General features: G+C 40.4%; 1 long non-coding RNA gene across 1 annotated transcript in view; it reads right to left on the reverse strand.

Annotated features, from left to right (window-relative positions):
- Window positions 1–10,146, reverse strand: part of LOC140729596 (uncharacterized) — a 107,635-nt gene that overhangs the window by 17,013 nt on the left and 80,476 nt on the right. Inside the window, exon 4 of the long non-coding RNA XR_012099365.1 lies at window positions 8,931–8,973. This is a non-coding gene — a long non-coding RNA (uncharacterized lncRNA). The remainder of the gene's footprint in view (window positions 1–8,930; window positions 8,974–10,146) is intronic.

Genomic DNA, 10,146 nt, shown 5'->3' on the forward strand with positions numbered 1-10,146 from the left:
TAAGCAGGCAAGTATATAGGATGTTTTGCATTGTTGGAAGTCAAGTGTAAGAGGAAAGTATACAGTAAATGGCAGGACCCTTATGAGCACTGGTGTACATTGTAATCTTGCGGTAGACATCCTTAGTCGCTGGAAATGGCAACACAAGTGCATAGGGTGGTAAAGGAGGCTCACGGTGCCCTAACCTTCAGTCAGGGAGTTGGGTAAGTCATGTTGCAACTGTATAAAATTTTGGTTCGGCTGCATTTTGATTATTGTTTGCTGCTGGGTCATTTTACAAGGAGAATGTGGAGGGTTTGGAATGGGTGCAGAAGGAACTGTCTGGGATGTTGCCTGGATTTGAAAGTACGTATACTTATAAGAAGAGGATGGACAAACTTGGGTTGTTTTCTCTGAAGTATCAGAGACTGAGGGGTCACTTCTTATGAAGTATACTAAATTATGAGAAGCTTAGGTAGCCATTTTCACAGGGTGGAAATGTCAAACACCAGCGTTGAGAGGGGAAAACCTTAAAGGAGATTTAGAAGGCAAGATTATTTTACTCCAGAGTTATATAGTCAGGAGTTATACAGCTCAGAAACAAGACCTTGGACCCAGCTGGTCCATGCTGAACACAGCACTTTACCTGCTGGTTCCAGTTGTTCATGGTCATTCCATAACCCTGCAAGCCTCTCCCCTCCTTGAACCTATCCAAATGCCTCTTGATTGTACCTGCCCTGACCATTTCCTCTGGCAACTCATTTAAGGTACTCACAATCCTCCGTGTAAAGAAGTTACCTCTCAGGCTCCATAAGTCTCTTCCCCTCTTATTTTGCATTTGTGCCATCTAGTTTTGGACTCCCAACCCTGGGGGAAAAGGCTATTACTTTATCTACACCCCTCATGATATTCTGAACCTATGAGCTCACTCCTTTTTCTCCTGCGCTCCAGAGAATAAGGTCCAATGTGACTCCCCTCTCTCACCTGTAACTTGGGCCCTTTAGTCTTTCTGCACCCTCTCCAGCTTGACAATGACTTTAATAGTGTGACCAAAACTGTACACAATACTTCAACTGCGGCCTCACCAGCATCTTGTATAACTGCAATAAATGTCCTTACTCATAACCTTGGTGCCACAACTGATGAAGACCAGCATGCTGAGCTCTTACTTCACCACTCTGCCGAAGGGTTTCGGCCTGAAACATTGACTGTACTCTTCCCAGATGCTGCCTGGCCTGCTGAGTTCCTCCAGTATTTTGTGTGTGTTGCTTCTTCACCACCCTGTCTATTTGCAAGGCCACTTTCAGCAAACCCTGCACATGCACGTATGGGTCCCCCTGTCCAGAACACTCATCGGTGTCCTATCATTCACGGTATAAGAGTGGTAAGTACCTGGAACGTGCTGCCAGGGAAGGTAGTGGAAGCACATGTGATAGTGATGCATAAGAGTCATTTAGACAGGCAGATGAATATGGAAGGCTTGGAATTGGCATGTCATCATGTGTACTGAGATACTGTGAAAAGTTTTTCTTCCATACTGTTCGCACGGATGAAATCATTATACAGTGGATTGAGGTAGAACAAGGTAAAATAATATCAGTTCAGTTTCAAGTCAAACAGCTACAGAGAATGTACAATGCAGATAGACAACTAAGTGCAAGATCATTATAAGGTAGATTGTGCGGTCAAGAGCCCCTCATACCAGGGAGCCATTTAATATTACACAGTTGCCCTGTGCAGGCAGATGGGGTTAGTTTAATTTGGCAGAGACGTCGTGGGCTGAAGAGCTGTAGCTGTGCTGCACTGTTTTATGTTTTAGGACCAGCACTAGTGTGGCCTCAGTGTTTCTGAGCTTCATCACAAAAGGAGTTTAAGTAGCCTGCAGAATGTTTAGCAAATTTACTCCGCTACTTACTGAAAATTTGGTGCATTCTTGAAATTTTTCATTTTCATCCTCTCTGGTCTACGTCATATATGGCAGGCTCTCTAATAAGCAGATTAATTTAAAGCATTGGGTTACTGTGTCAACTGAGTTTTCCATGGTATATCTGTCTATTGTAAAAAATATGCTCACCCATGACTTCAAAACTGATGCAACAGTTCTGAGGGGAATGAGGAAATCGAAGAGCAGCAGGTCCACTTAAAATGAAAGCTGAAATAAATTAGTGATACTAAAAGAATGGTATTGGAGAAATTAACAAGACTAAAAGTAACATCTATTTAATCCTCCCCAGGTTACAGAAAGGTTCCATTCCTGAGAACTGTACCTAATCTGAACAGGTCACAAGTTAGAAATGTCGCAACAAACTAAGTTCTCACAGCGGAAGATGCCCACAGAGGTGGGTTGTCCCATGGGAATTGGTAGTCTGAAGAAGCATTTTAAATCTGGTTTTGCTCTTAATGGCTCAGCTAATAATTTATCCTAAGCCTGTCTCTGGCTAACTACAATATTTTAAAAGATTTTGCTGTAGGCAGGGGCCTGAATAACACGTCTCTAATAGGGTTTGCAAAACAGGTGTCTACGTGTCAATTAGAAAGTATTCTTCTTGGGTGCAATGTGGTGACTTCCAGCCAGTGTTGAGAACCGTCACCTGCAAACTGCACAGCAGCCAGCACTTTTATCCAGCAGTGTTTCAAATGCTTGTTCAGATGTACAGGCTATGCATAAGGGAGGCGTTTATGAACTGGGAAGAATCTGTGTCCTGATTTGGAAGTATATTACCTTTCCTTTATGTTGCTGAAGCAAAATTCTGGAAATTCAAACCAATATCTTCATCAGAAGGACTGCAACGGTTACCAAGGACAATTTGGGATGAACAAAAGTACTAACTTTATCAGTGATATCCATTTCACATAAATAATTGGTTAAAAATAACTCCTTACTTGCTCATTTAATGATAGGAGCCTGGCTGGGATAAGCCATCCTCTGGCCTCAATAGATAATGAATAAAAGAACATATCTATTGAGGCTTTCATTTTTCCTTTGTACTTCCACACAATGTAAGAAACACAGATATATGGCATATCTGTGAGCCAATGAGATGGGATTTTTGACAGTGCAGTTTAACATTGGAAAGATAAACTTAGAGCTTTTAGTATACCAGGATCAGGAACTCTAAAGGTAAACTTCATTTATACATTTGGATGAAGTAATTTCACATAATAATCATGGAAGACTAATGGAGGCCTACATACTACATGGAAGAATGCAGGAACTTTGCTCTAAAGTTATTGAGTTCAGACGCAAAATGATTCTGTGCTACATCTTTCTCAATATCTCAGATTTTTTTTCATTAATTTTCCAGCTGGAAATCCAGTACATCATGTTCTGCATAAATTTCATAAAACATCTCACAGCATGTGTTAGATACAAGGTAAAGCTTCCTGAACATAGCTTGAACAGTGTGTCTCACCCGAATTCTAGAGCTTTAGAACTAAATAGACTCTTATCCTAATTGCAGTTTCCCACACCCACTATCCTATGGCTCATGAAACCAACAGAATTGTTACTTGGTTCCATTTAATATGACTTAATTTGTTGATGTTCAGGTAAAGGAATGATAGTCCAGTCTCATTATATCTTAATGCTTTATAATGAGTGAAAATCAACCAAAAATTGCGGATACTGGAAGTCTGGAACAACATCCAAAAATGCCAGAACACTCAGCAGGTCCAGCAGTATCTGTGGAAAGAGAAACAGATAACACTGCAGCTCATTGGCCACTGACAAAGAGACTGTACCAATAGCATTAACTAAGTATTTCTTTCTACAGATGCTGCCTGACCCTTTTCGCAAATAGCGGGCATTTTGCTACACAGGGCTTGATGTTGAATATGCAGTTTAAAACCTGCCATTTAATTCACTATAGCAGGTTTTATAAGTGGAGAAGTTAAAAAGTAGATATGAGGAGACTTGATAGGACATTAGGTAAGAATTTCATTAACTGGGAAGGTTCAGGACAAAAAATTATTTCAAACAACATCAAGTTACACAAAATACTCAAACTCAGCAGGTCAGGCAACGTTTATGGGAAGAAACAAAGTTTTGATGTTTCAGGCTGACACCTGAAATGTTCCAAGATGATGCTGATGAACCACGGTAATGTGTTGTGGGTTGCTTACAAAACTTTTAAATATACCTCTTTTGAATTTCTCTCATTGCAATCTGTAGCCTATAATTTCCTTTCAAGCTCTACTGATTCAGAGAAGGCAAAAAGTGGGGTTCCGTGTTTCATGTTAAGTTTTGTGGTGCTGGGATGCAATGGTCTCATTGCACTCTTGTTCCCTGACCTGGAACATCTAATGATCAAGTGCCAACCGTTCTACTTACCAAGAGTTCTCCTCCGATATCCTGAACATACCAACAAAAGCCAACATTAATCAGGCACTCAAAATATTGAATGCTATTACATATTATCACCAAATAAAAAAGCGCATACCCCGACACATTTCAAATCATTGGGGACTTCAATTAGGCTTGTTTGAAGAAATCTCTGCCCAGTTGCCATCAATATATCTGCAGCACCAGGAGTCCCAACACACCTGACCACTGCTGTACTACAATTAGCAATGCCTAGACCATATTTTGGGAAGTCTGATCATTTGGCAGATCTTCTACCTGCTTACAGGGAGAGGCTAAAGAGCAAAGCCCCAGAGAAAAGAACATCAAAGAGGTGGTTGCGGGAGGCAGAGGAGCGGTTATGGGATTGCTTTGAATCAGTGGATTGGGCCGTGCTCAAGGATGCTTCTGAGGATCTGAATGAATACACCACGGTTGTCACAGACTTTATAAAAACAATTGTAGATGAGTGTATCCCTACAAAATCATTCGGAGTCTCCCCCAACCAAAAGCCCCAGATGAATCATGATTTCAGCAATCTGTTGAAGGCTAGATCAATGGCATTCAGGTCTGGCGACCAAGAAAGATACAAGAAGTCCATGTATGAATAACAGAAAATCACCTCGTGCAAAGTGGCAATTCCAGATCAGGCTTGAATCACTGAAAGATGCTCGCTAGCTATTCCAAGGCTTGAATGCTATCACCTCTTACAAAGTGAAATCAAATGACATGGGTGACAACAAGGCTTCACTGCCAGATGAGCTCAATGCCTTCTATGCTCACTTTGACCATCAAATCATGGAGGAACCTGCATGAAATCCCACAGCCCCCAATGACCCTGTGATTTCAGAACCTGAAGTCAACATGAGAGCATCCTTCAGGAGGGTGAACCCACAGAAAGCATCTGGCTGAGCACTAAAGACCTGTGTTGATCAACTAACTGGAATGTTCACTGATCTCTTGCTTCTTGCATCAGCAGTCTGAAGCACCTACCAGCTTCAGGCAGGCTTCAATTATACCAGTGCTTAAGAAAAAATTGGTAACCTGCCTCAATAATTATCATCCAGTAGCACTTTCATCCACTGTGAAGAAGTGCTTTGAAAGGTTGGTGAAACATATTAACTCCTGCCTGAGAAGTGTCTTGGATCCAATCAATTTTGCCTACCATCACAACAGGCCCTGGAATGCTCAACCCGGAACATCTGGAGAGTGAAGATGCTTACATCAGGATGCTCTTTATCGACTACAGCTCAGCATTCAATGTTATCATCCCCTCAAAAAACAATCAATAAACTTTAAGATTTTTGCCTCAATATCTCCTCGTGAAATTGGATCCTCAATTTCTTCACTTGCAGACCCAAGTCAGTTCAGATTGGCAAAAACATTTCCTCCATAATCTCCATCAGCACAGGTGCATCACAAGTTTTTTTTGCATATCCCTCTGCTCTACTCACTGTATATTTATGACTGTGAGGCTAAGCGCAGCTCCAGTGCCTCATTTTTGTTTGCTCCTGACATCACTGAATCAAAGGTGGTGATGTTTCAGCATATACTGTAGGAGGGAGATTCAAAATCTGACTGAGTGGTGCCACAACAACAACCTCTCACTCAATGTCAGCAAGACCAAGGAGCTGATTATTGACTACAGGATGTGGAAACTGGATGCCCATGAGCTAGTTCTTATCAGGAATCAGAGGTGGTGAGGGTCAGCAACTTTAAGTTCCTTGATGTTACCATTTCAGAGGATCTGTCCTGGAGCCCGTATGTAGAGTAAGTGCTATTATGAAGAAGATTCTTCATCCTTAGAAGTTTGTGAAGATTCAGCATGACATCTAAAACTTTGGTCAACTTCTACAGATGTGTGATGGAGTGTATATTAACTGGTTGCATCACAGCCTAGTATGGAAACACCAATGCCCTTGAATTAAAATACTACAAAAATTAGTGGGTGCAGCCCAGTCCATCACGGGTAAAACCCTCCCAACCATTGAGCACATCTACTCAGAGCACTGTCGCAGCAAAACAGCATCCATTATCAGCGACCCTCCACCACCCAGGCCATGCTCTCTTCTTGCTGCTGCAATCAGGAAGAAGATACAGGAGCCTCAGGACCCACACCACCAGGTTCAGGTTGAAGGTTATTACACTTCAACCATCACCCTCTTGAACCAGAGGGGATAACTTCACTCACCCCATCACTGAGCTGTCCCACAACCTATGGACTCAATTTTAAGGACTTTTCACCTCATGTGCTCAATATTTATTGCTTATTAATCAATCAATCAATCAATTACTTAATTAATTAATTAATTGTTTTTGCACTTACAGCTTGTTGTCTTTTGCACACTGGTTGAATGCCCATGTTGGTGCTGTCTTTCACTTATGGGGATTTACTGAGTATGCCCACAATAAAATGAATAGAAACATAGAAAAACCTACAGCACAATACAGGCCCTTCAGCCCACAAACCTGTGCCAAACATGTCCTTACCTTAGAAATTACCTATGGTTATCCATAGCTCTCTATTTTTCTCAGCTCCGTGTACCTATCCAGGAGTCTCTTAAAAGACACTGTTGTATCCACCTCCACCACTGTCGCTGGCAGCCAATTCCACGCACTCACCACTCTCTACGTAAAAAACTTACCCCTGACATCTCCTCTGTACCTATTTAGGATGTACACCGTCTGAGGATGGTGACATACACTGTATGTACTTCAATAACAAATTTACTTTGAACTTTTGAACTGTACCTCCTTCCTAATGGCAGCAGTGGGAAAAGGGCATGGCCTGGAAGCTGGGGTCTTTGATGATGGATGCTGCTTTCTTGTGGCAATGCTCCTTGTAGATTTGCAAAATTTATTATTGTTACTGATCATTGCTTATTGCTTATTCTGTTTAATGAGATGCTATTTTGTTGGCTCCCAAAATGAAGTTAACTCAAAGGGAAAGTGATACAACCAGTAAGTTGACGTATGGTAGCAACAACATTCTGTCCTACACCTTTGTAGGCAACAAACTACATGGGCACCAAATAGGTGAAGGCACACACCAGCTTTTAGAACTGAGCATCTGAATCTTGGGGAAAAAGATCTCAAATAATAAAGTTCCATTTGATTTTGAAAGCCTGCAAATGGTACAATAAAATGAAAACTGAGGCAAGAGTTTCACACCACAGATAATGGAAAAGAATAAGTCAGTTTCCTTACAGTGAATCCAGACAGTAAATTCTGTAACTGTAAATTCCCAGCTGGAGTCACACTGAATGGAGGCATGGCTTGGAGAATGTTCTGGCCTGGCCTCTCACCCATGTCACTATCATAATGACATTTTCCATTGGGTTCAATGTGAGATATCAACGATAATCTGACTTTGCAGAATAACAAAAATTTGTGGAAAGTGAGGGCAATGTGATCGAGAAATATAAAATATTGGGAAGAATCTGTCGGAATTCTGAATGCTTTGCTACCCTTTTATTCAGTACATTAGACAAAGCATACTATCTGCCAGAAGGTTCCAGAATATATTACTAAAAATAAAAGGTCATTCGCTGTGGGGCTGGGTAGTAACTACTGTTGTCATCAATCTGGATGTCTTTGAGAGGACAAATGCCAGGTGCCTCCCAGGGGAAAGTCCAGAATTGGACTGAAGATATGGAGCAGGCTATTTAAACAGCTTTCATCAGGCATGTCACAGGCTCCAAGGGAAGGAAAGGGGAGAGGAGGGGCATTTTGATAATTCCAGCAGCATTGGATGACTTTGGTGTGACATCATTTTGAGCCGAAAGAGACTTGACACATTTTAGGTTTCCCACTGTGAAACATTAACTGTTGTCGGGATGAAAGTTCAAACACTGAAGCATATTGTTCATCTACATTTACCCATTTTTTTGAATATTAATATAGCATTTACTAAAAACCAGTCCTTCAGTAGACTGGTTTTAGAGGGTGGATGACACCTGGATTCAATTCTCTTTTCTAATGTAATTATTTTGTCAGCTCTTGTGATCCTCAGAATATTTTCTTAATGATCATTCTCCCTGTGTGAACCTAGACCACGTCGTTTGGCTGTTCAGCCATGGATGATATTAGAGCTGACATTCTCTCACCCTTCTTGTGGTCAAGACACAAGAATGACTCACTAGTGATTAGGAATGAGAACTATAATGGGATTTTTACCATCTTTGGCCAGGAACACTGAGTTTAATGACAGAATTCTAATCGCTGAAAGAGTTAACGTGCAGAGAGTAAAGAACTCATAGACTGAGCAGATCAGGATATTTGCATATCACCTCTCTGGGGAGCCATTTACAAAAGGTTCTTTCTTATTTTCTCTTGCAAGACATCATTGATTTCTTCTCAAGCTGAATATTTAGTCAAAAATAATAATAAATCATCTGCAATAATCACGAGAGAATTGGTCTACAATTTAAAGTCTGTACTTTTTTCTTTACAGAGTACTTTGATCTTATACATATATGAAAATTGTTGTTATTGGATTTAAACATTTTTTTCAAACGGTTAAATGTCATTAAACAGGAAGATGATAAGTAACTATTAGATCTCAGATGGGAAATCTGATCCAGTAACTGGAGACAAGGTTAGATAACGTTACCTTGCAGTAACTGTGCACGTTCATTGTTGTTCCTGTTCCTTTTCTTTTGATTTCAGTAGCAATCATTGACAAGTTAAGTCCGATGGACCCTCCAGTGAAGGAGAGTAAAAGGTAGGTGGCAGAAGGGTAAAAGATAAATTTGATTATTGGTAACATCAATTCCAGACTACTGGTAATACAAAAAAAAGACACAAGAAAACACACAAGAACACAAAAAAATTAGAGTAGCAGGAGGCTAATTTGTCCCGCAACCCTGCCCTGACATGATTTTGGCTGATCTAATCTGGACCTCATCTCTTCCTTTCTGCCAGATCTCCATACCCTCAATTCTCCAATCTTTCAGAAGTGTATCTACCTCCACTGTAGACTATGAAACACAACAGAATTAGGCCATTCAGCCTGTCAAGTCTACACCACCATTTGATCATGTCTGATTCATTTTCCCTGTCAACCCCATTCTCCTGCCTACTTCCCATAACCTTTGAAGTCTCTAAATCCTTCTAGTGATCTCCACACTCCACATTCTTTGTAGCAAATAATTTTCAGAGATTCAGAAACTTCTGCAAGAAGAAACTTCTAAACACTTCAGGTTTAAAAGATTGAAACTGTGTCCCTTTGTTCGAGACTCTCCCACTTGTGAAAACATTTCAATGTTTACCCTATTATGCTCCCTAAGGACCTTGTATGTTTACCAGATCTCCCTCATTCTTCCCAACTCCAAAGAAATGGTTCTATCCTGTGAACAAAAGCTACAATGCTGGAATCTTATTCCATTTATGCCGAAGTAACAGCTAATAGGATAGTGTGTAATAGTTACTTTACGTTATTGTATTATCATAAGCTGAGTAACTGAACTACATTATTCTGATCACATCCATTGATAAGTACATTGATCAATTTCTGCAACAGTTTCCTGTACAGACCCTGAATATTGATTACTTCAAATCAGATTTTACTCAGAAATTAATAATTTAAGATGGGACATTTAGTAAGTAACTTGCTTCAGAACAAGAGGTCTCATGGTTTCAGAGCTACACACAACTGCTACTGTCTATACCAGATAAATTAATCTACCTTAAGCTAATTTATAAAAGCTGAGAGGATTAGTCGATTTCTCCATTATTATTGTTTTCTAGTTATCTGCATGATGTGGACACTGAAACAAATGCACCATGACCTTTTTCTTTTTTGTGCATTTTACTGTAAAACCAAGTAA

Source organism: Hemitrygon akajei, chromosome 1 (genome assembly GCF_048418815.1).
Source record: "Hemitrygon akajei chromosome 1, sHemAka1.3, whole genome shotgun sequence".
Taxonomy (NCBI): Eukaryota; Metazoa; Chordata; class Chondrichthyes; order Myliobatiformes; family Dasyatidae; genus Hemitrygon; species Hemitrygon akajei.